The sequence below is a fragment of the Patagioenas fasciata genome, chromosome 5 (genome assembly GCF_037038585.1).
Source record: "Patagioenas fasciata isolate bPatFas1 chromosome 5, bPatFas1.hap1, whole genome shotgun sequence".
NCBI lineage: Eukaryota > Metazoa > Chordata > Aves > Columbiformes > Columbidae > Patagioenas > Patagioenas fasciata.
Genome location: NC_092524.1, coordinates 8,407,642 through 8,434,839, shown reverse-complemented (window position 1 = coordinate 8,434,839; position 27,198 = coordinate 8,407,642). Strand labels below are relative to the sequence as shown.

The following is a 27,198-nucleotide window of genomic DNA, read 5'->3' as shown; positions in this document are numbered from 1 at the left end:
GAGTGAGCCCACAGCATCACTTCAGAAGCCATAAAGCAAAGGTATTCAAAAAACCCTTTAGAATCTCATGGGAGCAATCTGTTCTTATTAGACTGAACAGCAATTAATTTATTGAATCACAGAATAAGTTGATATTAATAGATAAGAAAAAAGCTGTTTGTCTCCTTTTAAGAAAGTCTGTTCCTTCCAAAGGGCTTCACAAGTAAGACTCCAAGCAGTAAAATTCCTTTATTAAACAGATTCAAGTGCTGAAAAAGAAAGATCTTGTGAGAACCTCCTCTACCCCTATAAATAGTTTACATCTTCAGAAAGAATCTGTGGAAAAACTTCTCAACTAGAAGAGACAGATTTTAGACAAGTAAGCATTCTAATCATTCCAAAAAACCAGTATAATTGAAAGGAAAGGGGTAGGAAGTAGCAGATGACCTAAGTTTCTAGGAAAACACAGGAAGGAAGAGGTTTACAAGGCAATGATGCACATTTAACAGCTTTTCAGTCAAAAAGGCAGAAAGACATCTTATAAGAAACAAAAAGCCTTCTGGAAATTGTGCAAGTTCCACCAATTGTTGTGTACCAATGCAGGCACCACACAGAAGGGGGAAAAAATGAGGACAATTTATTCAAACTAGTGAAATAAGGTAAAGGTTAAGACACCATTTTTGTAAACACTGACAAACGACCAAAATGAAGGAGCAAACAATGAGGACTCTGGAGAAATGTGAAAAGAAGTGTGGTTTTGTATCTACACATGAAAATCATTTTTGTAAAAGTAAACTGCCAAGGTTTCAGGTAAAGCTGTGCATACACATAATTCCTACAAATACCTGATGCTAGTGGTTACTCTTACCTTCCAGAGCAAGCTTAAATCACCACTAGGAAAAAATAAAGCTTCTTTCTTCCCTTGTAATAAACTTTGTATCAGTTATCAGTATTGAAGTTTGTTTTCTCTCTGCTCTTTCACATTTATATGACAACCTTCTCATTCAGACATTGAGCCCACGCGAGCAACTTTCTGTGGGCAGGAACTTGTTTCGGTCAACACCGGGGAAAGGCTCGGCCATCAGCTCACATCCAAAGACCCCAGGGAGCGGGTCTGCAGGGATTTGGTCACACTAATAAAAGCAGCAAACATCTTTGCAATGAAGACAGTCCAGCCACACACAAAGCACAGCTGCACCAGTCATCACAGTCCCGGATTAAGTTCTTCTAAGTAGCAGTTCTCCTGCCCAGGGAGCAGTGTTGCTCTCCCTCTTTATCATGCTTCAAGACAAGGTGAGGAGACCAAATTCCATCTCACGGTTCACCTTCTTCCCCAGAGTTGAGTAAAACAGAAGCAAAACTCCTATAATAACCCAAAGCAAGTTTTCTCAGGTACCTGACACCACTTGCCCCAAGGCGACAGCGAAGTTTAAACTTGGTGATAAAAATCTTGTCTCACCCAGCAATTTAAATTCTCGCCAGTCTCATGTCTTGGAAGTTAAAAGTCCTGGTGGACACACAGACAGAGCTGCAGGACAATATGGTGGTGTGACCTAAAAAAGCACAACCTCCAGCACAGAAATCAGAGAATGGTTTGGGTTGAAGGGACCTTCAAAGCTCATCCAGTGCCACCCCTGCCATGAGCAGGGACATCGTCACCCAGATCAGGTTGCTCAGAGCCCCGTCCAGCCTGGGATGTCTCCAGGGATGGGGCATCCACCACAGCCTCCTCCTTTAATGATGATTTAATTGGACTCCACACAGGTATTAGAACCTGAGCCAAAATTGTCCAAAATTCTTGTCCCAAAATTCTCCCACCACTTATTCTGCATGGGCAGCTACTGTGGCCTTGTAAGTATTTGGCAAGCAATGTTTATACAAATATGAAGGCATCTTCATTTGGCAATAACTGAACTTTTACATGAAAAGCAGTAACTGTACTTAATTTGTACCATGCTTTAAAAAGCACTTAAATAGTTGTCTAGAATTGAGAAATTCTTTTAGTAAGAGTAGAAAGAGACATGAGTTTAAGATTACTGATCTTAGAAAGACTTTTTTTGATAGGAGTGTTAATCATAACATGCAATAATAATTCTCTGTACATAACAATCAGTTTCCCTTTTTAATATTGAGATAGTTGCTGTAGCTTTGATGTTACAGCTAAGAGAAAATATTTCTCTTAGCTGTTTGGTCTTCAGGTATTTCACTGGATGTTATTTTATTACAGTGTCTTGGAACTCAAATTTAACATTTTTCCAGGTTTCATCCTGTTATACCCAAATATTGTAGAGCTGGAGAAACTGCCATACTCCCCAAAAGGAATATTTTCTAACCTTTCCTGAAAACACAAGGTGAAAAAAGACTGTAAAAAAGAAAAAAAAAGTTTATATACTGTTGGTACTATGAAATATGCAAAGTTAATAACATAGGAACAGGTATTTTGAAATTGATTTCAAGTCACTGAATAAGGACAAAAAAATAAACCAAAACCACACAAAACAGAACTAAACTAACTGAATTGACTTGCTTAAAATCACTCCAGCTATTTGGCTCTTCTTCCATTTTCAAGCAAAATTGCTAAACTGGAGATTAACCCCATTTTGACAAAAAGTTACCCACTCAAAATTGAAGGGGAATATTAAGACACTGTATGAAAATAGTGACATAACATGGAAAAAGTAATATAAAACCGTAAAAAGATTACTGCCAAACTGCATCTAAAAACAAGACTCGCACCAATTCTTACCATCTTTCCCAAAGTTCGCTAAATTGAAGTAAAACAACTGAAGAATTAAAGGGAGAGGGGAGAGGACATGCCCTGTAGGAAATACTAGGCGATCAAATAAAGTCACAGACTAAAACCCACTTTCATGATTACATGTTGTTCCTCTGCTCATCTGTCATCCAAAAGTTAGTGCCTCTGAAGAAAGACATAACTTCAGTTTCTCTAGAAATCTGTACGAGAAACAGAGGTTCTAACTTCAAATGGTCTATAGAGGGAGGCAGGGGAAGCTGAGAACAGGTAACGGGATTTTCCAGGCTTTGTGCTTCACTGTAGGTGACTTCAGGTCAAATAAAGAGTGTTCACTGCCCGCAGAAGTCACAAAAGGTAACCCATTGCTAATCTATTGCATAGCACTTGCTATTGAAAGTTGCTTTAAACATCGTTGGCATGGTCATTCAAGGTGCGCTGCACACCCACCAGCCATCTCGAACGAGCTCTGTGCTCAACCTTCTGAATTCTTCATATTTGGGTTCACACACAACCCAGAGTTCTGAAATAGCTTCAGATACCTAGAGATCCATCTCATACTTCACCCAAAGTTTTTTTTCCAAGACCTGGATTGAAAATAATATGTATTTTCCACTCAATCTCCAATTTTCAGTCAAGAGATCTGAAGAAGTAAAAGTAATACTTCACTGACTCTTACGAATAGAGAAATTAATGTAGTAAAAGCTCCCCAGCATTGAGCTCAACTCCTGCCTTATTTTCAAAGGCAAAAAAATTTAATTGTTAGACCAGCTGTATATAAGTATTTGACCAGCTGTGAGTTTACATAACCCATCTACAGGAGCTTCACAGCATCAACGAAGAAGCACTAAGGATGTTTTCTTCATCAAAGTAATCCCACGCCAAGACTTCCAAAATCCTCCCGTAACATCATTGTGGAATTGAAGCGATTCAGAAACACGAAAGGTAGAAACAAGCTTTTTCAAGGTGTGAAAGGCGGATAGTATTTCACAAAACCAAGCAGTGAACACGTAACCGAGGGGCGCTGGCATTGCCACCAGGACACCCAACTTCCCCAGTTCTTCTTCCCTCAATTGAGAATCACCAGTTGATTCTCAGGCCCGTGCTGCCCGGTTCATACTTGTGCCAGTTGATGGAGCAGTTCACCTCAGCTGTAATGCTTTTGCATACGAATTACATAATTACATTCTGCAAAGCTAAGGCCCGTCTAGCAAAATATTTTCTAAAAGCATAGATGTTCTCCGCTTTTTTCTACAAAGTTCTATGCGAAAGGCAATACTGCCTAAACTAACTATTCTATATGTGCGCAGCAGTCGCATGCTACAATACCTCACAGACCTCACATGGCAATAGAAACATTTAGCTCAACTAAAAGAGGTTTTCCTTCTGTATTTCACGTTCTTCCAAAATACACGATCAGCCTCAAACGACAGCGCTGTGCCCGTGACCGATGCTTTTCTTCCCCCTGACACACATAAGAAAGCCGACTACAAAATTCCTGTTTCAAAATGCACCGCTTTGTCAAAAGGATCTTTATTGCTACAATCAGCACACTGGCAGAGTGGAAAATACAAGAAAGAGAATACAAACTGTTAAACAGAAAGCAATTTGAAAAACAGCAAGAGTACATACAATCCCTTCAAATAGTACAGACAGGCACGTCCCTAAACACACAAGCTCGGGGAAGCGGAGCCTGACGTTCCTACATGTTTAGGTTGGGATTTTCAGGAAAATTAAGTACAGTTAATTCTGTTCTACCCAGGAGCTGAGTAAGCTGACCCTCTGCCTCCCACCACCTTTAACAGATGCAATCAATCCGACAGACGCTCTTTGGAAAACGCCTCCAAAACAACGTTTGTTTTGAAGCAACTGCTGTAAATCGAAGCACGCAACAAGAAAAGCAGCACACGCAAATTCTGATATTTCTATCAGTTGTGTCAACTTCTGTAAGACGAGCTGAAAGCTCAACTCTCCCTCCCCACACCCTGTCTTTGTCTCCGGCATCTCGTTATGCAGGAGCCAGTCTCATTTCCCCGGTTCTGTAGGTAGTTGTTTGAAAGATAGGAGGGAGGAAACATGCAAACACAAAGACTCACACAAAGAAAAATTACCGGCACCGGCAGAGACCCCAGGTTAGGGGCGGCCTCCTGAGCGATTTTTTTTAATGAAACTTCACCCCGTGTGATGGAATTCCTCTGATTAAAGTGTCCTCAAACCCGGAGAGCCACACATCAGCACGACAAACTGAATTAGAACACCTAGGCAAACATATCTGGGAAAAAATAATTTACAAGCACAAGCGATGCCACACCCTGAGCAAGCAGCAGAACCCGCACGACAACAGAAGTCACTGCTAATACACGCATTAAACTAAAACTCTATCTAATTCCTGTTTTACATGATTATAAACACCATCTCACCGTGTGCTACCATAAATGGTCTGCAGCAGCACAGATAAAGCAGCCACCGCTGCTATATCAGTATCAGTTTTCTCCTGGTAAGTCCATGCTAACACTTTGCTCTATTTATTTGCGATCTCACCATGCCGCTTCATAATACAGTCTTGACCTATTTTCCAGATGCTTAATTAATCTCTTTGCTGGCTGCCACACTTACTAGACAGTTACTGTGCGAATTTCAAACTTAGCTGATAGAAACCTTTAACAATAATTCCATAACAGAGCTAATTTGCTATGTCAAAAAGTAAGTCCTCAGAGTCCAGCCAAGCTTCCCTACTTTGTGTGAAATCAATCAGAGCACAAACTTTTTGCAAATGATGTAATGGGAGGTAATACTGGGGGGGGGGACAATCACAGAAACATGCAGTGTTATCAACAACTACAGCTTTACTTAATACAATTGCCTCTCATGTTAATAATATGTTTTCCCACAATTGAAAGATACTAAAGTAACAGAAATAGACAAGGTTATACGCAAACAAGAAGGTGCGAAAACATCAGAGAGCCACATAATTTCTGGGAAGACAAGGCTGGGAGTCTCAAAACAACTTACCAAGTTAACAAAAAAGGAAACCATCGCAGTTTTGGCACCGATGTATTAAGTCAGACGCAACAGTTAGTAACAGAAGTATACCCTCAAAAGAATGATATTTGTATGTATGTAAGCACATAGCACTGACGACTGAGGGCTTGATGTAAATACATTTTAAAAAAAGAAAACCACTATTTCCTATAGCGTTAGACACACGCGAACGCATCTGCCAGTTTTATAATTGACACCGCAACAAAACAAGAACCAGAACAAACCCAGCACATTCCCTGCTGCAATCACCATTGTGTTAAAGCCACCAGCAATAACCCCCTCTGTTTTTACAGAGCTCGCTCTTGGGAACTGACCAAATTTCACAGCGCCAACTTCCTTTCCAGTTGTTTTTATTTATCCCGGCCCCTCCACACCATTTGCTCCCCCCACCCCAGCGCCGACTTTCCCCGCAGCGCAGGGGAGCGAATCCCGCTGGTCTCTTCTCGGGGCTCGGGTCCCGCCGGGGCTACGAGGAGCCACCGGGGCGCGGGCAGCCGAAAGCGCGACTCGCAACGGGAACAGCGGCCGCCGCGCCCGGGCGGCCCGAGCGCACCATACAGGGAGGCGGAGGCGGCGGCGGCGCGCCCGGGAGGGGAGCGGGGCAGGAGCGGAGCCCGCCTGGCCCCACCGCCGGTAACGGGAGAGGCGGGCGGCCACGCCTTCCCCCGGCAGGCGGCGGCCTCGCCCGGCAGCTGGGGCCGCGCCGGGAGGTCGGGGCGAGCGCTTCCCCGCAGCGGGGAAGGGGAAACTTCGGGGACGCTGCGCAGCAGGCACCGTCGAGGGTGACGGGAAAGGGAAGCGGCGCCGCCCGCTCCGGCAAGGGCAGGGGCGCAACGAGCGCAGGCGGCGGCAGCACCCACCGCGGGGCAGCGAGGGGAGCTCAGGCCCGGCCCCACGCCCCGGAGCCCCCCATGGGAAGGAGGCGAAAGCCGCCGGGGCGGGCAGCGCCCCTCTCCGCCCGGCGGGACCGGCCCCGCTGCTGTCCCGGCCGCTCACCTTCACGGATCGGGCCGCGCTGGCGTCCGAGCTGGAGCTGCCGCCGCCGCCGCCCTGGGCATGTCCGGGAGCGCCACGGGAAAGCGCCGCTCCGGCCGGGCTCAGCCTCTCACCCCCGCCGCTCCTGCCGCCGCCGCCTCGGCCGCTGCCATCTTGTCCTGGCGGCTGGGAGGGAAAAGCCCCAACTCAGCCCGCTCGGCAGCCCGGGCCTCCGCCTCATCTTCCCGGGGAGGGACCCAGCCCGCCCCCGGCCACCGCCTCCTCCACCTCCTCCCGCCTCCACCGCTGCTCTGCCCGCGGCGGCCTAGCGGCGCCCGCCGCCGCCCATCGCCCCGCAGCGCCGGGACGAGGCCCCGCCGAGTGCTGCGGAGGGGGCCTGCGGGCCGCACCGAGGCCCCGCTCCGCCGTGCCCCGCTCCGCCGTGCCCCGGGTCCGCTCCCAGCCAGCCGGGCCCTCCCGCCGCCCGCCCGCTCCGCCGCCCGGCCCGGCCCCGCGCCTCGGCGGCAGCGCCCCCGCCCGGCCCCGCCGAGCGACGCCCGCCGCAGCCGGGAGCCGCCCCGGGCCGCCGCCCTGCGCTGCCTTCCCGGCGCTGCGAGCGCTTCGCTCCCCGCGGCCGGGCGCTCCGTCCGCTCCCGGGCGCACAAACCGAACTCTCCCGGCGGTGGAGCTGCGCTGCTGGCCGCCGGCGCTGTGAGTAACGCCCGGCGCTTACCCAGACCTCTCGCCCCGACGAGGCGAGGCAGGTGAGCGGCCATCGCCTCCGCCGGCAGCAGCTCAGCCCGGGCAGGACCCCCTGTCCCTGCACCAGCCCCCGGGAAGCCGTGTAAGGACAATCTGAGATGCTCCTAGCGCTAACTCTCCTCTGTCACTACCTGCAGGAACGCAACCTCATGCTTTGTGAGAGCTCTCTAAGGAGCACCTGCAAAACCCCTGACCGTCCTAATCATCAAGCATCAAACGGTGAGCTCTTCTTCCCCATCTCATTGCCTGCCAACTACAGTAACATTCACATAATGTGCACGATGAGGAAACTGATGTCACGGAAAAGACCTGACTCTCAAGACCTGCGGTTTGGATGATGACAGCGTGAAAATGAACACATGAACCCCAAATTCATGCTCTTGCTTCATAAGATAAAGAGACACCCCTCCTCAGCCCTGAAAAAATAACTGTGAAGCACCAACCTTCTAGATCTGGTGTGCCATCTTTCCCTGATGAGCAGTCCCTGCCGCTTTAGCCAGATGCCATCAAACACACCACTCGCTCTACGAGTAACAGGACGGAGCAAACATAACCATTTTGTGCCCCATGTTACAGTCCAGCATCGTGCCTTGCTCAACTCTTGACAAAATAACAGGATACACCCTCAGTAACAACATGCCCCTAATATTATACATCACTTAAATATTAGTGGTTGGTTGTAGGACTGGTCAACTTTTGCAAACAGCATTCTTGACCCTAAATAGTATTCAGCTGATGTGGGGCCAAAAAGGAATTACTGTTTGCTTATGAAGTAGTTGGCCCCAAGATAAATCCTTGGCTACAGCTACAACTGGACATCACGTGGTTCTCCACCTCTTGCCAAAAATAACCAACAATTTCTTTATTTACTTGCACAACTACACGTACTCTCCTATTTTTCTCTCGCTACTTGTTCTAGTATTTTCAATGGGTGCCTGCATGATTTTAACCTTTATTTAGGTCCAGTCCCTGTAATAAAGATTGTCAGGATGCCAAGTCAGAATTTGAATTAATTAATTGGAAAAGACAAGAGTCATTGTATAGAAGGACTAAACCGCAACATTGAAGTTACTACTGTACCACCACCAATACTCAGTCTTGTAAGTAATGAGACAGACATTTTAGGGGTGGGGAAAAATAGGTAGGTGTCAATGTTAGTAAATTATAACTCTCAAGAGCCGCTCATCACATCTTGTGCTTACTAATTTTATAAATATTAATCAAGCTTCTCTTCACACGTCTCCTAAAAACAACAAGCTACAGAATTATTCAGATATACATTTTATTAACATATAATCTATTTCAAAATACTTCAGATGTTGATAAACATTATTGATTGCTTAACCATACAAACTCTAAAATGACTTAACAATATAAAGCATTAAGTATATGCAGATTCAATCTTCAAGTGTATTTAATCCTCAAACATAAATTGGCATACGTATCACCCCAAATTAAATGCTTGTGATCTACAGAAAAAAAAATTCCTCACCATGTGATTTTTTATCATTTGATAACCAGAACAATCCAGATATGGTTGTGTAAGGAACATTTAATGAAAAATTGTTGTTTTTACATAAGTGAAGGACCTGGCACCTGACCCCAGCAGGGGAGAAGGACTGAGAGACATCAGACTATGAATCCTTAATGTAAAACACAGTCTTTTTCTGGAATATATACTGACACCTGTATATATACTGATACCTGTATTTACAAGTTAATTTAGGGGGAAGGACTGAGAGACATTGGACTGTGAATCCTTAATGTAAAACACATTCTCTTCCCGGAATATATACTGATACCTGTATACATACTGATACCTGTATTTACAAGTTAATTTAGGGGAAGTGTAGCCAAAGTACCAGGAATCCATACTGATAAGGGGAAGGGTATTTTATACGCCGGGGTAGTCTGTAAAACCTGAAGTACCCAACCAATGGGGAACAGGGGAGCGAAGTTGCGGCCGGGATTTTTGGGGAGATATAAGCAGGGGCTTTTTGTCCTATTAGGTGCACCTACCTTTAGGTAGAGCACCCGGTCTTGCAAAATCATTATTAAAATATGCTTTGCTGAGAGATCCTGCCTGGGCCTATTATATTTGCAAAATAATTGTTTCCTACAGTTGTAAACTTGAATGACGCTGATCCTCTAAAACCAGAAAATTATTAATCCAGTGCTCCACTGAAACACTTGCACAATTTCCACCAGCATTCAGAAACAGATTTTAATTTAGGTTTAGAAAAGAAGGGAGTGATTTTGGGGCGATTAAGCTCTCTCGTTATACTGCTCTCTCTCCAGATGTTCGCTAAACAACAGAGCCTCCCAAAACATTTCACCACTGCCAGTTCTGTCCTCATATTCCAGTTTTTGTTAATTAGATCAAGCCAGACTTGCCTGCAACAGGAGTATCAGCAGCGTGTAATCAAACTCCCAAATCTCTTTGAAGCTCCTTCAGTTGCTTTTGTGCAGCACAGCGTCTCTCTGAAGACCCGTTATTTGTCCTTTCAGGGGAGCCCTTTGGATTAAAGGCTTCCTTGTGTTCAGTGCAAATTCCATCACACTCGAGACTAAAGGGGCCCAAAGGGCATGAAAGGTCTGGCTGGTGCTATCGCAAACTGAGGGGCTGAATCTCCTCCTGCAGCCACAGAATCATAGAGTAGCAGAATAGTTTGGATGGGAAGGGACCTGCGAAGTCAACTGCTTGTAAAGTGCACTTGGGCCACAGGAGAGTTTTTAACCACCCACAACACGTGGTAGGACTACACACATGTTTTAAACAGTCTGATAAACATTTCTACCGGAGGTTAAACACAACGGTGTCTGAGAAGCCCTCACATGATTTTTTTTGTTATCTGTAAAACAGTAAACACTTCCTTGCCCCAGTTTTCTCTTGGCAGGTATATTTGTGCTGGTAGGTGACTGAAGGGTTAATACAGAAACTCTTGTTACACCTGTAAGTAATGGGGACTACTGATACCATTTGGAGGGGAGTGTTTTGTTTCAAAGTACTTAAGTAACCCAGTGGAAGGAGGCCCATGTCATTTAGATTAATTTATAAACTGCAGCACTGAAACGCACACCTCCATAGGCTCTTTGTTCCTCCTCATTTCTACACCTTTGCGGAGGAGAAGCAGCAGTCAGGTGTGAGTGCTCAGAGTAGAAAGAAGCATAAGTTACAGAAGATATTTCCAATAGACACAGCTCTATTATGCAGCAAAAAGAAATGATCTGAGGACAAATGCAGGCTAGAAGCTTTTGGCAGCACACCTACCAATGACATTTTGTGCTATTTTTGTTATCAAAATCCCAAGTGTAGACAGACAGAAAATGCTTTGGCTAGAACAATTTGTTTTACTCATCAAACTGCTACAAGCTACATCATCAAAACACTTTTTACGGCCAGCGTGAGTTGTTTTTATCAGCTTATGAGTTGTTTATATCAGCTGGACTCTTAATTCTTGATCAAACTGGAGTCCAGAACACAGCTGTGCTATTAGAACTGCCCAGAGGAGCAAAACCACAAAGATAAGGACAGCAAGACCATGGGGCTGTAATTCCATCCTCCAGTGCAGTTGCATGAAACCGTGAGCAGCCTAAAAGCTCACTGCTACTGAAAAGGAGAGAATGGTCTCTTACAACATCCACACATCCAGTGAAATTCTCCCAGTGACAACTCTCCAGTGGCGCTGGTGTTGAACCTCACATTTAGCAGATTCAACTCACCCAGCAAAAAAGGAGAGGTTTTTCTTGGGTGAGTTGCATCAAATGTCAGAGCTAACAGAGCAGAGTTTTTCCTTGTCAGCTAGTACACAGAGCTGTGCAGACTTCACTTAGTTTCCTGGGTAGAAATTGTGAAATCCAAACACCGCAGAAGCGTGTTGGTTGTTAACACGTTGTTGTGACCACTGAAGGTGTCCAGGCTGCAGTCACCTCACCTGAAGACTTTGAGCAGCAAGTACAAGTCAACACAAGGAAGATCTTTCCCACAGTATTTAGCAATATCTGTTAAGCAGGGAATTAGTTTATAGTAGGATTTCAAATTCTAGTATTACTTTGCTGTTTTTTATGAAATATTTTATGTTTACAATATTTATCCTTCCAAAACAGAGATGAGTGGACAAAGAGTTAACTATTTTTTTATCCTCTCAATTCGTTATCTAAAGTATTTTTTTTAACTGACATAACTGTCACTGAAGTATGACTTGTATGATGAGAAACAAGCATTCAGTGCGATGCATTTGGATTAAAAACTTTAAAAGATCAAAATTCCTGCTGAAACTTGTAAAGAGACCAGCATTAAACTGATAAAAAGTGCTTTTTTAAAGCATAAAAATTTAAATCTACACTTTCCACTTACTACCATCATATCCAGTTGAACATGGTTCAAAGTCCTCCAGATCCCTTCCCCATAGGTTTGTTTTCTAGACATATCCAAAATCCAACCTTCTGTTGCTGGGCATAAATGGAAAATGACATTCAGATTTAAAGCAAACATACACTTTGCTCTTTTCGCAACAACTACAAGTTCAGTTGAGCAGCATTGTATTTCCTCAATTAAAATACCACACAGGTTTCCTTATGCAGTTTACATTAAGACATTCCCCAGAATAAGCACAGACAAACACAGGTTTCAGCTTTTCTTTCCACTTCATTTTCTTTTGCATCAAAACACTTCTGTCTTCACCCAAACAGCTGTAATACAGGACCAAAAAAAGGGGGGTGAGGCGTAGACATTTTGTTTATTGCTTAACTTGTGAGTTAAACAACTTGGCTCCTCCATAAGATTTAAAAGCTGCAAAGGACAGACAACATTTTCCAAGGGCCAGCGGTGGTTTGTGGGGCTTTGTGTGAGGAACACGCTCGTGACGATGCTCCTTTCATGATGAGATCACTGCTCCTTGGGGATCTGCTAGGGTGTGCATGAGGAGCGATCCACTTCTGTGGCTCTTCCAAAGAAGAAAACCAGACCAAAAAGTGTTCTTCTGTTTGTCTTTCTGCGTGTTTATTCCTCAGAAACTTAAAAGCCGGTTCTAAGGAACCTCACACACTATCCTGACATTGCTATTGCAAATTCTACCAAGGTAACTCTTGGGAAATTAACTTGTTTGCACAAGAAGATAATGACGGGGTGACTGAAATGGTAACTCTTAGGAAGCGTAGAAGGAATCTTTAAAATCTTTTTGGTTATCAAATAGATGAAAGCTGGCTGTGGTCTACTTGAGATGAACTCCCTCTTGCTTTGTACGGAATCCTGTGCAGCCTCATCTGGGTGTTCCTGCTCCGGTAGGGGGATTGGACTGGATGAGCTTTTGAGGTCCCTTCCAATCCCTGACATTCTGTGATTCTGTGAATGCTTTCCTCAAGAAAAACAGTGAACAGCCAATTCTGTGCAGACTTGCAGCTTTCCAAAGAAATTCTAAGTGCTCACCAAAGGAACAAAAAAAACAGCCTTGAAGAATTGTTAGGGTATATTTCTTCACTGAAAATTAAACCAAACTGCAGGAAACCTCTAATGTTTTCCTCTGATGCAACCCAACAGAAGTGGATTTGCAGAGTTGGTGCTGAGGACCCACTATCCATACTAACCCCAACCTAACACCCGCAGACAGTTGGGCCACATCTCCTGCTTTAGTTTTGCCCGAAAAAGAATAAAGTTTGCTCATTCAAAGGTCGCTCTGCAGTGGTCAGGATTCACAAGAGGATCTTTTCAGATTCATCCCAACTAAAACACTAATCCCCTTATGTTTCACATCACCACGGAAAGGCAGCACAACTGTGCTACAGAAGAGTGACATTTATGTATCAAGCAGGAGAGAATACACAGAACTGGAAAAGTATCAAGGGTTCATCTTCAAATTACATGAATAATTACTACTTCAGTTTAGGATTTGCTGAACTTTTTTTCTTTTAAATAATTGTTTTCAGCCTTATGGTTCTTCAACATGCCACAGTTGTTGAAACAACCAACTGGGATAACTATATTTAAGAAAAATGGCACCTTGCCAATTGTCACAGATGATTTTGTTCAGGGATGCTGTGAAATGCTTATTTCTCTGCTTATGCTCATACTACATCAATAGGTGTAGGTTTGACAGATGCTTCATCACTGTGTCTTAAACTATGGTAAGTTCTTGTTCATATTTACAGAGTTAGAGCAATGCCATGTAGTTTAAATGTCTTTACTGGATCATGTATCATGATATTATATGTTTCATTTTCAGTTTGTTTTTCCTCCCTTTAAGAGCCACAGCAGTCAATCATTCCTCATGCATACACCTTAGGAGAGCCACAAGAAAAGGGTGTGTATCTTCACAAAATGTATCATGATAATGTAAATTTGTAGTTCGACATGGTAAATTTTCTTGCAAGATTCTAAGTAGCTATTTCCATGTAGTTATCAGCTTACGTGGTGTCTGAGTTTCTTTCACAGATTTAATATTCACATTTTTCTTCTCTCCTGCTTGAAAATAATTTGAAGTGATTGTTAGGATTAACAAGTGCTAAATGTGTACAAAATTCCAGTATGTTTCTATTTTTGAGGTACTTGGCAAGAAAAAATATAATATTTTACAATATCAGAATACTACACAATGAAACTGTGAGAATCTGTTATAATCTGAGAAAGGCAGTCAATTAAAAGTAAGTATTATAACACACAGAATCACACTGAAAGATCAAAAAAAAAGCTTCAAAATTACTGGCATTAAAACCTACACTTGATTTTGGAACCAAACAGTAAAAAGAATCTATTACCAAATTAGTGGTATAAAAGCATCGGGAAAAAGTATTTTTCCTTAACATAAAAGTTAAAAACATGTTGAAACATGAAACACTTTTCCTATGGAGGAGAAAAATGATTTTTTAAAATAAAAAACTTATTTCAAATTAAAATTCTGAAGACATAGTGACAATTCGTAAAATCTTTAACAGAAAATATTGTACGTTTTTACTGTTGTTTTGAAATGTGCATCATTTCTGCACCCCACCCTTGAGAATATTCATAGGGTACCATCCGCTGCTATTACCAACCATTTCATTTTTGCAGTTGAGCAATCGCTTCTTTTCTTAGTGACTTATACATTGCAAGATCCAGGGTTGCAGACAGATGAACACCACAAATGTTCCAGCTGACCTCACTTTCCAAAACGCATCATTCCTACGAATAAATGTCACTAAACATAAGCGGGCAGTCAAATTACAGAATTCAAACACAATCCTGCGTTACTCAAGTGAGCAGTTGCTTATTAGCAGGTCTACTGACTCCAGCAAAACTATTTACTTGGATAAAGGTTTCTGGGGCTGTGTTTTTAGGACATATTCCAAAGGGTTTCAAAGTAAATAGCTTGATTAACTGACTCCTACTTTAGGCTGATGTTCTATTGTGACAAAGAGAAGCTTTATGTTAATGGAGAATAGACCACTCTCCCCAACAAACCACAGCAGAAAGGAGTGAAACTGAGTTTAACTCTGGTGGGCACCGAATTGCATCCAAGCCTAACTGAGAATTAAACGTTAGAAGATGGGGTTACCTGGATGCCTTCAACCTCACTGGGAAAGCACTTGAGGATTAAGCCAGGGCTTTGCTGTCAGCAGCTGGAGTCCAATCACATTAGAAATACAATGCAAACAAAAAACCCCACCTTATTGTTGCATGGGTGTAAGGTCCTACCGCTAATCTGTGTGGCACAAATCCTTCCTCAGAAGCAGTTCTACCCGAGTCAATTTGCACGTGGCTACCAAGCGTTCACCTACACCCTCCCTTAATACTTTAATACTTCAAGAGCTTATCCATATGTTTTCCTGCTTTTTAAAAGCAGATATCTTAAGGTCTTCCTTATTTTCCCCCCATGAGACATCATTAATGAAATACCAGTTAAAAATATCTTCCAAAGATTTAAATTAGCACATTAGAGGCCCTCATCCTGGAATGAACAACAGAACAGGCACGTTTTTAATTACATGAGTTATGAAACTAGATCAAACCATTATAAGGAAAAAAAGATTTCCTTCTTCACCAAAGAACATGTTTTCCTATAAATGTTTTTTATTCTAAGATACAAATATTCTAATGAATTTTCTCCCAGTGCTAAAAAAATAACTTGTGCTTGGTTTTTTCATATTTTTCTGTTCCAAACCAGTAACGGTCCAAAATCTGTTCCAAAGGAAAACGTGCTGCTCAGCAGTCATTTAATGAATTGTTTTGACCGAGTGAAATACACCATGTCCACTCCTGGTAATGAGACACTTGGCAGAAAGTATCACATCACAAGAACAATAGCAGCAGATCGTCACTGTGGGCCACAAAATACTGTAACCTCTGAGCAATCTCTCCACGAACAATGGAGGGGAAGATAAGGTAACATTTCTACTTGGCTGACTGCGTGTGCAGCTGGCAGTGCTTTAGCTTGTCATGTTTTAAGCTTATAAGCATTTTTATCATTGGAAAATGTTTATAAATATGTATATATATTTTTTAAATCATACTGTGGTTAATAAGACTTAAAGCTCCTGTTGTTTTCGGACTTAGATTATAGAGGCTTCTGATTAAACAACGAATGTGTAAAGTACACTAAAATATCATGGCATCCATTTTGAAGATGACATATCTGCCCATGTAACATTTTAATTAGGTTTGGAGCGAAGGCAGACAGGAAATCGGTTGTTTTTCTGGCTTTATCATGTTTCTATATAATCACCACTCTCTGTTATCGGAACAGAGAGTACAACTCTACACATGCATGATCTGATTTTTAAAAGAATATGACGGAGCAGAAGCGGAAAGGAAAATGGCCAGTTTGTATCTATAAATAAATACATGGTCACAGTCATCATGTCATGTTCAGCACTAAAATTAACTCTGATGGTACAACAGGTGAGAAAAGGAAAGGACAGAGTCTGCAAAGCATCAGATGTTATTGGTACACCAGGAAGACTGAGGCTTTCTAGATCGTGGTGCGATTCTACTGAACGTGCAAAAGTGTTATCATTATCATCAAGAGTTTCACAATGACGATGAAATGATCTTGGTGTAGCTTCTCTTGGAGGACATCAAAGTAATGGAAGAATTGCCATCAGGGCACAGAGGCAAAGAAAAGGCCACAGCATCAGCCTCTGAAGCTACTTAAAACAGACTGGAGATCTCAAGAAAACAGAAAATTTGGGATCTTTGTAAAAATAGGTTAATTTTTGCCAACACTGTACTTGAAAAACACATTGTACTAGAAAACACACTTTTTACAGTTCTAATGTGTGCACTGCAACTCAAGACTATTTTCAGACTTTTTTTGTAAAAGAAACTGCATCTCTCTTAGAATGGGATAATGAACTGGCATGTGTTACATAAATAGTACATCTGCCAGGGATTAAAGTACCTCCATTCATACATCTTGTGCCATATTTTAAAAAGGAAAAGGTGTACAGCTATTCTAGACAAATACACTTTAATAAGTGTAAATTAATGTATCCTTTTCTTATTTCAATGACAAAAAGCACCTTTGTAGACTTATTTTTCTATATGCTTTTTATGAAATAATTTAAAAAAAAATACAAGTCTGAAAGTAGCCATATTTTTTAATTAAAATTATGCTTTGTTACTCAGTTCAATTGAATTTATTATTCAATTTCGTAAGTGTTAAAGACAGCATTGTAATCCATAGTGCATGTAGCACATTTAATAACAAGCATTCTTATTCAGGATAATACCTCAAAATGTGTTGGAAATGTATCCTGTGAGGAAATATATCACCTATCACTCCTGTTTCACAAAAATACCTAAAAGCAGCTCAAAGTCTTAGCTAAAACGGCAAGTGTCGGGGCACAGACTGAAATACTCCAACATTACGGCATGAAAAAGAGCAGGAAAAAAACACTTAATCATAACCAAGAAGTAGGGACTTTTCAACCAACCTTTCTATATAGTAAAAGCAACGCTGTTTAATTCCTTGAATGTGTTTTAGGGTATTTATTTTTGAGCCATAAGTACACAGTGTACACTCACATGGCCAGTTTTGTATCTGGTTTTATTCACCTGTTTATTCAGGGGATCGGCAGCATCGGGGGCTGAGTCAGGGCTGGGCATAAACTTCCTGCCATCTGACTGCAGAAAGGAGCTAATCGACAGTTACACACAACACAAGCAAAGCTGCCTGAGCTAATTCCTGGTGCAAATCCATTATGGTCAGTAAAATTATCTCTAGGATGAATATGGCTCCAGATGCTTATTGATTACTGAAGGAAATTTGCACATTGAATATTTTATTTATCAAGTTTCTTACGTATACAGCTATTAAGATCAATGGAATAATGGTAAAAGCTCCGTTTTTACTCAAACATGTCCTGGTGCTTTGTATGTTATAACTACTACATAAAACTCAACCAAAATCATAGAACGCTTCAATTAAATTACTAATTAACAGGAGAAATACACAGAATATTAGCATTAATTTCAGTAGACAAAGAGGCAGCAATAGCAGAGTAGCCCAAGTTATGGGCCAGAATTTCATGGTCAGGAGTCACCTAAAGTATAAAATAAAACGGTGGCTTCTGAATTAAATCTTACAGAGCTGGTTATCTAAGTATCAGACAGGAGACACCAGATGGATTCAGACAGAAAAAGGGGATAGACAAGGGAAAAAGGAGACGGTGTTGGCCAGCACTACATAGGCAGAGTCACATCAGTGCGCCAGCTGCCCGCCTGCCTCAGGAGTCCTGATTTCCTGAAGGAAGAAAGTTTGCCAGCATTGGTGTTATTCGATATTGTATGGCTGCCAACATTTTCCCTCTCCTGAAAGACATAAAAATGTTTATAACATGTAAAGCCCAAGAAATACAATACCGGTCTCACTAAAATCTGAAAAAAAATACATCACTTACACGGATGGGATCAAGATTTTCCTCTGATAATTTTCCCATTTGTTCAAGTGATGATTACGTATCTATTAACACGACTCAAAAGTCAGGACTCAGAGAACAAAATTTATTGAGAAAAGTAAAAAAAAGACAAAACAAAACACATACAAAAAAGAACAACAACAACAGCAACAAAAAATGATTGTTAGAGTCGTTCCATTCATCATTACATGCCACAAAAACTTGGAAATGAGCTTTTTTTAGTCTGGCATGATGACAGCTATTTACTTGTGAATTTCAAAGCAGTGCAAATATTTTTGTTTGAACACATGAAATGTAACTATCAGTCACCAAACATTCTTCACCATTTAAATACATTTCTTTAGCAGACGCAAATTCATGTATTATACTTGAAACTGGTAAGTATTTCACAGCAGGGTATTGGTACTCTTCATTCATTTTTTATTAAAGAGTTGTATCTATTACATGTGTGAAAGATTGCTCTAGCTGCTTATATGAGTTGGCATTGCACTCAGCAGATGATACTGAAAAGCACTAGTTTAATTCAACAATTACTTCTTTAACTTTCTCACGTTTCAGTTCCAAGCTCAAAATATTACTTTTAATTAAAAATACAAGAGGAAATTGCTTAGTTATCTAGTTCTTTAACAGTGCACTACTTAGCATAAGGCACTTAAAATTAATTTAATCACTGTCTGTTGCCTTTGCACTAAGTGGTGCTTAAAAATGAGCTGGTTAACTCATGTCCTTCAACTGATTTGTTTTATATACCTAAGAAACAAATCAGCTCCTAGCTGTATTTGTGATCAGTGATGGAGTCGCCTGATTGCAGCAACCTGCTCATTTCTCCTTTGACCCCTTCATTTCAGCGAGCGCATCTTTCACCAGTAGCCTCAGAAATGCCTTTCGGTCTCATGGACTCAGTTCTGTCATTTCCAGCATCCACTGCCTTTACATTATTTACAACGATTTTACATTGCCTTCTGCAGCTTATTACCTTCGCTAAGTGACTGTGGAATCAAACTTTCTCCTTGAAACATCTTTGGCAAAGCTCTTTTCTGAGTAATACTTTTCATTTGGTTTCTTTTCAGAGTATAATTTTTAAAGCTTGACGTTTATGAGACAAACAATAATGAAGTTGTGAGGCTTCCAAAATGATTTACTTATGAGACCTCTTTCTAACCTTTTAATTTAAATCTTTATTTGGAATTGGGTTAACAGAAGAAAGTGAAATATATTTTTCACTCTAATCCTAAATCAATATTAGCTCAGCAAATTATTTTATCTGAGCTAGAGACCATATATTTTTACCATTAAAAGTAATCTGCGGCAGGGAATACAACTAATGTTGCTTAAAAATAATTCATTTCAGTCCACAGAAAACTCACAGCTTCCTATTTCCAGAAATCACAATGAGAAGTCCACCTTTTTTTTCCAGATACCTTTGAATAATTTTGACTCTCTGCAGTCCTCCTCTGTATAGTGGTCTCACTTAGTTGACGCTAATGGGTACCTAGAATTGAGGTAGATAATACATTGACTAAAAGGTTTGCTTTAGACACCTATAGAAAGACTTTTCTATCTAAGACACATCCAGACAGCCCTCAGAAGTGATTGAGCTGAAGCATATTGGAAAAAAACACAATTTAAATGCAACAGTGTGATTACATTGCAACACGTTGCCATTATTTATTACAAATATCTACAAAACCACTACACTTTAATCCTTCCCATTTAGTTGAATTAGTCTTTCTCAGTGGAGAACCAGGTTTAATCAGTGTTTCCCAAAAAAGAATGGTAAATATTGCAAAATTTGCTGAACCTGATCTAGAGTGCTAATCAAAATAAAAACTCTCATAATATTTTATTCTGTAAGAGAACTTTACAAATATAATCCCACCCCCAGCACTGGGAATGAACAAGTATTGCAAATTGTGAGGTTTGGTTTATGGCTTGTTGTTTGTTTGGTGGTTTTGGTTGGTTGGTCTGGGTTTGGTTTTATTGTTGTTGTTATTGTTGTTGTTTTAAAGCTGTTCCCTCTTCCACTGATAGTCACTCCCCTACTACTAAAGCTCTTGAAATGAGTTTGTCTCTTGAGACCCCACAGTATGCAGTGCTGACTGGAAATGCCTCGATCCCAGTTTCTGACCAAGTGGTGGCTCAGGAAAACGTGGCTGCTGCCAGTCATGTGCTCCTCATGTTGCTCAATTATCTGAAATGCTTCTTAGCAGGTTGGGAATGACACTCACCCATGACAGTGGCTGTAGGGAGCTGCATCCCACCATCATCTAGATAGAAGTCAGACAAAAAGGGAAGATATTCAGGCTCTGGAGATTAAGCTTCTCTTTCCCTCTCTAGCAGCAAGCTGGTGGGTAGTAATCGTACCATTTTGCCTAAAACTTTTCAATGTTTTTCAAACTGTCCCATTCATTCATGGAATCAGAGGCATATGGTGACCGATTTTGCAGTCACCTGCAGAATTTCCTCTCATTGATAACATTTTAAAGCAGAGCTAAACCACCCACAGATGGGCTCACAGTAGCTGTGCTGTTGCTTTATGTCCCTGGCGGTGCAGCAACACGACAGGGCTGAAAACCAGCCAAGGAATCCAAGAGAAACAAATGGAAAAATCATGCAATTTTTTTCCTCATCAGAAAGCTTTACAGTAAATTTGCTTTCCAGTTAAGAGAAATCAGAGTGCCCTTAGTGCTCTGTCAGGAATTACAAAGTAAGATGTACTACCAGCAAAGTTCTTATTTTCTTTGAGTGAGATGATATTAAACTTTACAGTCAGCTCAGCCACCCCTGTAAAAATTCAACGTTGTTAAATTTAATCACATATGATCATTTTCACCTTCCACAGACACCATGTAATCATTTGCATTCCCCACTTTCTTCCAACTGGCATTCTGGTTTGTCTTTTCCTGCAGGTTTTAGAAACAACTGTGACATTCAATTGATTTTCTATTAAAGGGCATTGTATTCTCAGAGGTAAATTTCTATTATAATTAAGTTTTATTTTGGTTTGGTCTGGGGATAGGACAGTGGCTAACCCAGTTCGCTTTTATAGATAATGTTAGATGGATCATAGATGAAGATGGTAAGTTTCCTAGGTCATTCAAGGTGAAACTGAAGTTCAGACATAACACCTTTTTATAGAAGAAACAACACACAGATGACTATTGAACAAATATTTGCAATAAATTCTAACTAACAAATTGTACTGCAGAAGTAGTGAAAACTGAGAGACACTGTTATCCAGATTTGGTGCTACATGTATCATACTGAATGTGAAGCCTTTCCCTGACATGTACAAAGCATTGTGCAACAGCATGAAATCCAGCGCTGATGAAACTCCGATTACCACCCACTGAAATGCCCAATTCCTCCCATGCCTTTTTGCATATTTTCCCCCCTTAGCTGACAAGGCCATCCAGCTACAGTCCTGAAGTGTCTGTCTGTTAGTTTCTGTGTAAGAATTTTTATTTCTCCTTTGTTTTTTCCCTTCTTTTTCCTGAAGAATGGCCTATTCTCTAGTTTAAAAAAATTGAGATAGAATGTGAGATAAGGAACACTAATAAGTGAAACAACACCAACATATGTACTTTAATTTTTTGAAGTTTACACTATACGTTATAGAAAAAAATCTAAGCTATTTTGTTCCGATTGTCCTACCAAAACCTCATATTACAGAAATAAAATCAGTTTTGTGAGGTAATGAAAAAGAAGACAACATTTAAAGGTTGGCCAGACATATCAACAACATACACTTTTAATTAAGAGCGTACTGCAGGAACCACCTCATCTCCATGAATAAGCATTTACTCATCCTTGTTAGCAGCTATATGTGCCTACTCACCCTGTGAAGGCCAAATTAAAAAGATGAAACACATCACTTGCTGAAATAAACAGGAATTATCCATATGAAAAGTTTATTATTAAAAAGACTCTTAAGAGAATGGCAGCATTGATTTCCATTGACTCCAGGAGCTACTCTGCTTATTATTCGGAAGGCTGTAAGTTAATTCCATGGCACTTCGCTTTGATACCAAAAAGGTACCATGCAAAACTGAACCCAGAGTAATAAACTTTGACAGAAAGAAGACATTAATAGGAGCAACCAATGACAACATAAACTGTAGATCTAAGCAACGGCTAATCAAACCTAAGAGGATTTACCTAATTAATCCTGTGTTGCACAGCTATCCAGATTGCTTTTCCATCCAATCCATATTGTAACTACCCATTACTTACTCTTAGCTTGCTTTCTAGAAACAAGTGACACGTCACTTACCAAGCTGAACAGTATTGCCTATTTTTGAACTGGGTTACTGTACTACTGTGTAAGCAGTTGGCTAATGCACTGCAAAAATAGCTCCAGAGCTCCAAACTGTTTGGAATTAGTTTCTTTTTTAAATCACAAACCAAATGGTAAGAGTCAACACCAACTCTTTGGAGAGCAGCATTTGCATTTAGCAGGGAACCCCTTTTTTAAAAGAAATGATGGAAAAATAACTTTATGTCTGCATTCTTCATGTTTGGGTTTGAGCTCATCAAAGAAAATGTACAGACTAACAAGAAGTATATTGTCAAAGTAACCCAATGGTTGTAGTTTAAAGACTGCTCTAATTGATAAATTTAAAATATCTGACAAAGAAGCTTCAGAATGTGGCAGGTGTGTGTCATGTATAGTTTTACTGTCTAAGTAAAGCAAACATATGAAGAGATTAAAAAAATAGATTAAGTGTTTTATAAGCTACTGCTAGCCTACACTAGCCAGCTGAAGGCTTTAAATAATTTAATCCCTTCAGCAACTGCCAGTCCCAACTGCAATACTGAAACAAGGTCTGAATTCAGTTTGAAACCCAACAGGTGCAGTCTAATACTGCCTCCTTAATTCAGCTACTGATCTATGTTTGTGAGGACAGCGTATTCTTAAATTCACCATGGCATTAATTAAATTAGTCTAAGTGCCTCCTGGTTTATTCCATCTTCTACTATCAAATTTATCTCAGACAGTACTCTGTTTCTTTCCCCTCCCCTCTCGAAATGCTTTTCATGCCAGATGGAAGACAAAGACTTCTTAAAGAGCTTTTAAAACAGATTTTTCTTGATATATAGCTTATATAAGAATAGAAAATAAACCAGGGAAACTGAACAATATCAAACGTTTAATACTGATTCTGTTAGCTTCAATCTTAATATTTGGAAGAGGAAGGAGGTACATAAAGTTAATGGCAAGCAAAGTTCTAATGGCTTATCGTCACCTGTACTCAGCCTCTTCTTGGGACAATCCAGAATTTAAGTTGCATCTGACACAAATACGTGATTTCTTATTTTTATATGCTAATTATTTTTACCAACGTTTGCTAGTAGCACAGACCAATGCATACTGCCAAAGGTAACCATTCGCCAGCAAAAACAGTCAAAGTAACAAAGCAGCAGTGCTAAGAAGCTTCTATTCACGGTGCCAGGGATGGGGTTTTTCCCCCCTTCTCCTGCAAGTCAGGGACAGTTTAACAAAGCCCAGGGAAATGCTCCTCAGTATCCTACTTCCCACAGGAGTTTAAACACCATCCTATATTTTCCTCCAACCACAGGACAATATAAGAGGAAATTCTCACTTCTTTGCCAACAGAGCTGGAGGATGAGACACTTTAAGGCACAAATTCCTTTCCCTTTCTTGCAGGTTGGGGCACGGTCATACTTAGGATGCACATGGAGAGTCTTCTCTCTCTCAAGCAATGAAGCATCATGTTTGGCATATGCAAATTAGAGGATAGCGTTACCTTAATTCGACATTTTTGCATTCTAAAGCAGTAAGTCACTGGAGTAATGAAGCCGGCTCAGACAGCAGATCATAATTCAATGTCATTCGATCAATCAGTCATAGAATATGCCATGCAAGTGACATGCAGGCTTATGGAAATGAAAACAGATTAAATGTCCATGAAACCAAAATATGTTCTTCAATCACAACCTGCTCAACATATTAATAGTTAGCTTAAAAATGCAGAGATTCTCATCCATTAAAAAATGTCTTGCAATTACAATAAAATTGAACTCCGGTGCAACAGCACAGATTGGAATTTCCAATAATTCTCTCAGCGTGTGGATGAACAATATGCTTTAAGATTAATATATCAAAAGTATCTTTGAAATAAGATAGAACACCGTTATTTCCACTTTTGTATATACAGATTATTAACCAACTATTCTTTTTATTATCTCAATACGGGCACTATTCATTCTCTATTTTAGAACTGAATGTATTGAATTGTACATTTTTGTTTCACAATTTATCTTAATGTTGACATAATGCAGTTCTATTACCACTTGCAGTGTGTCTCCTGATCACACTTGTACTTCAAATCAGTAAACAAATGAATTTTTCGAGCACAGAGAGCAATCCAAAGATTCAGAGCCAGTAATATGGCTCTGCCAGTTAGTTTATAGAGACCTAAAATTTACAATTCAGGTTCAAACCCATCAATTCTAGGATTATAACTTTCGAAAGAGGGAAAATTCAGGAAGGCAGAGAATGTACAGAAGACAGATCACAGGAATGCTCAGACGGTGATAATATCTGCATTCTATTAACAAAGCTTAAATATTATAACAGTTTTCATCCAGAAATCTCTGTGTATCAAATAAATTAAAATATTTAGAGTATATCACTTTAGTCCTGTAAAAATGTGCTTGCGTTATCAATAGGACAAGGGGCAATGGGATTAAGCTGGAACACAAGAGGTTCCACTTAAATTTGAGAAAGAACTTCTTCTCAGTGAGGGTAACAGAGTACTGGAACAGGCTGCCCAGGGAGGTTGTAGAGTCTCCTTCCCTGGAGACATTCAAAGCCCGCCTGGACACCTTCCTGTGCGACCTCACCTAGGCGTTCCTGCTCCAGCAGGGGGATTGGACTAGATGATCTTTTGAGGTCCCTTCCAATCCCAAACATACTGTGATACTGTGATACTGTAACTCTTAGTCACATGAATAATCACTGCCTAAGAATTCCCAGTCTAATCTTCTGAGAACAAAAGTTTGTAGAATCAGACCCTTGTTATGTATTTAATATGCATAATGCTAATTTATGCTCAAAACCAAAGGGGAAAACAACAACAACCACCACAACCACAACATTGCAGTGGTAAAATATTATACTACTCAATGGAGTTTTGAGGAAAAAGTAGTGAAGACACACACTCCCAGAAATACTTGATATGAAAAGCTACGTGGAAGATACCATGTATAGACCTAGAAATGTTAGCCAGACATCCAAATGATATCAAAATAATAATAAATGAAAGGTTAGTTTAAATTCCAGGCTTTGTGTTTTTAAAATTCACTTATTTGTTCTCTCTTCTATTACAGTTGCTCAACAAGAAATAATTAAACTAAACTTATCAAATGTTCTTCAAGAACAGCAAGATTTAGAAAAAAAACAGCTGCTGTGAAACTTAGATGAGAATTTTAAGACTTGCCACTTTTGATGAGAAGGCATCGCAGCCTTTCTCTTGTGGAGATTTAAATGGGGGAGAGATCTTCGTCTTCCTGCCCATCCCCTTTTCTGGCAATGTTTTTCCCGAGGTGCACATAGCAGGAGAAATGAATATGCTCTTTCTCACCTACTTGTGTGAAAGGCACATGATGCTCGTAGTAGCTCTTCTACCACCTGATGCGCAAAAGCCAGGCAGAGTCCGGCCTCTCATCAAAAACAGCATTCCAAATCCATTTTTCTTTCTGTTAAGCTACTTCTGCTTTATTGTGCTGTTGATTTGTCTGCAGAAGAGTACTGATACAAGACAGAAACGGTAGTACTGGCTAGAGGCAAGCATGATCCCAAAAGACACAGCCTAACGTTTCCTCAAAGTTCCGCCAATGTACAGTATTAGACTTGCAACGTTTCTGCTTTTCAGGTCCTGGGAAGACTCACAGAGAGACTGCCAAGCTATCATGATATAGTGACAAGGAAAAATGTCCAAACTAGCTCCCATGCATGCTGTTTTGCCATATTGCATAATCATGTAAGTATCTTTTTATTGTGTCAGGATTATTTCATCAAAGCCATTGTCTTATCTAACCTGGTTTAGTGGCACTAAGGTACTCTGGCCTTCATTGTTCCTCAGATGAGCAACAACTGGCCCATGTTCAGTCTTTACCTGGAAGGCATCACAGGCTGAGAAGAGTCAGAGCAATTGAAGGTTACACTGGTGGGAACACCCTGTCTGCTGCTGTACTGGATCTCCCTTGGACCCATTTGTCAGTGGTTTGGACTGTAACAATTTCTGCAGGAGCAGACAAGACTTCTGTCAAGATTCCCAATTTTGTGACAGATTTTGGCCACAAACAAAAGAGCAGCTCCAAATTGGCAAACAATTTTTGCCTTTGTACAGCATGCTTTTTCCAAACCTGCAAATAGTGTTTCAAACATGCACTCATTAATTTTAGTAGACAGAATTTGGCAGAGAAGCACAGTGTAAAGAAATCCAGCCCTGCCCTGCTTGTGCCAATGTGAACTTGATCACTAGTTCTTTGAAGTCAACAGTGAAGTCTCAAGTGTTCACTATAGCTCTGTAAAAAGAGTACTTATTATACAGGTTAATTAATAGCCTTGTTTCGTGGACACTGGAAATAAGATTAGTAACTCACTTCCTATTCTGTTTGGGTTCCATCCTACGCCCGTTCACCTCAGCATGACTGTCATCTTCTGGTCAAGTAAACTATAGGATTAACATTTGCCACCTGCAGTTTCTTTTTTCACCCCCTTCAGAGAGGGACAAGTTAATGTTAACAATAATAATTTAATTAAAAGAATA

The 27,198-nt window shown here is 40.8% G+C and overlaps 1 protein-coding gene and 2 long non-coding RNA genes across 5 annotated transcripts in view; 1 reads left to right on the top strand and 2 right to left on the bottom strand.

Annotated features, from left to right (window-relative positions):
* HIPK3 (homeodomain interacting protein kinase 3) overlaps window positions 1-6,906 on the bottom strand; it is a 72,122-nt gene extending 65,216 nt beyond the window's left edge. Inside the window, exon 1 of one of the 2 annotated variants that reach the window (XM_065838099.2) lies at window positions 6,770-6,906. The gene's annotated coding sequence lies outside the window, so the exon portion shown is untranslated. Of the gene's footprint in view, window positions 1-6,087; window positions 6,268-6,769 lie in introns of those variants that run through there. The other variant, XM_065838100.2, reaches the window with a different exon arrangement.
* Window positions 6,907-7,346: 440 nt separating this feature from the next.
* Window positions 7,347-9,585, top strand: LOC139828074 (uncharacterized). The gene is made up of 2 exons (XR_011739263.1): window positions 7,347-7,512; window positions 7,648-9,585. It is a non-coding gene; the product is annotated as an uncharacterized lncRNA (long non-coding RNA).
* An 8,762-nt stretch (window positions 9,586-18,347) lies between these two features.
* On the bottom strand, window positions 18,348-22,652 carry LOC139827990 (uncharacterized). Of its 2 annotated transcripts, none has more exons than XR_011739140.1 (3): window positions 22,559-22,652; window positions 20,629-20,667; window positions 18,348-19,892 (listed from the first exon to the last, which is right to left on the bottom strand). It is a non-coding gene; the product is annotated as an uncharacterized lncRNA (long non-coding RNA). The 2 variants fall into 2 exon arrangements; XR_011739139.1 differs by lacking the exon at window positions 22,559-22,652 and adding an exon at window positions 22,239-22,532.
* Between the last annotated feature and the right edge of the window lie 4,546 nt (window positions 22,653-27,198).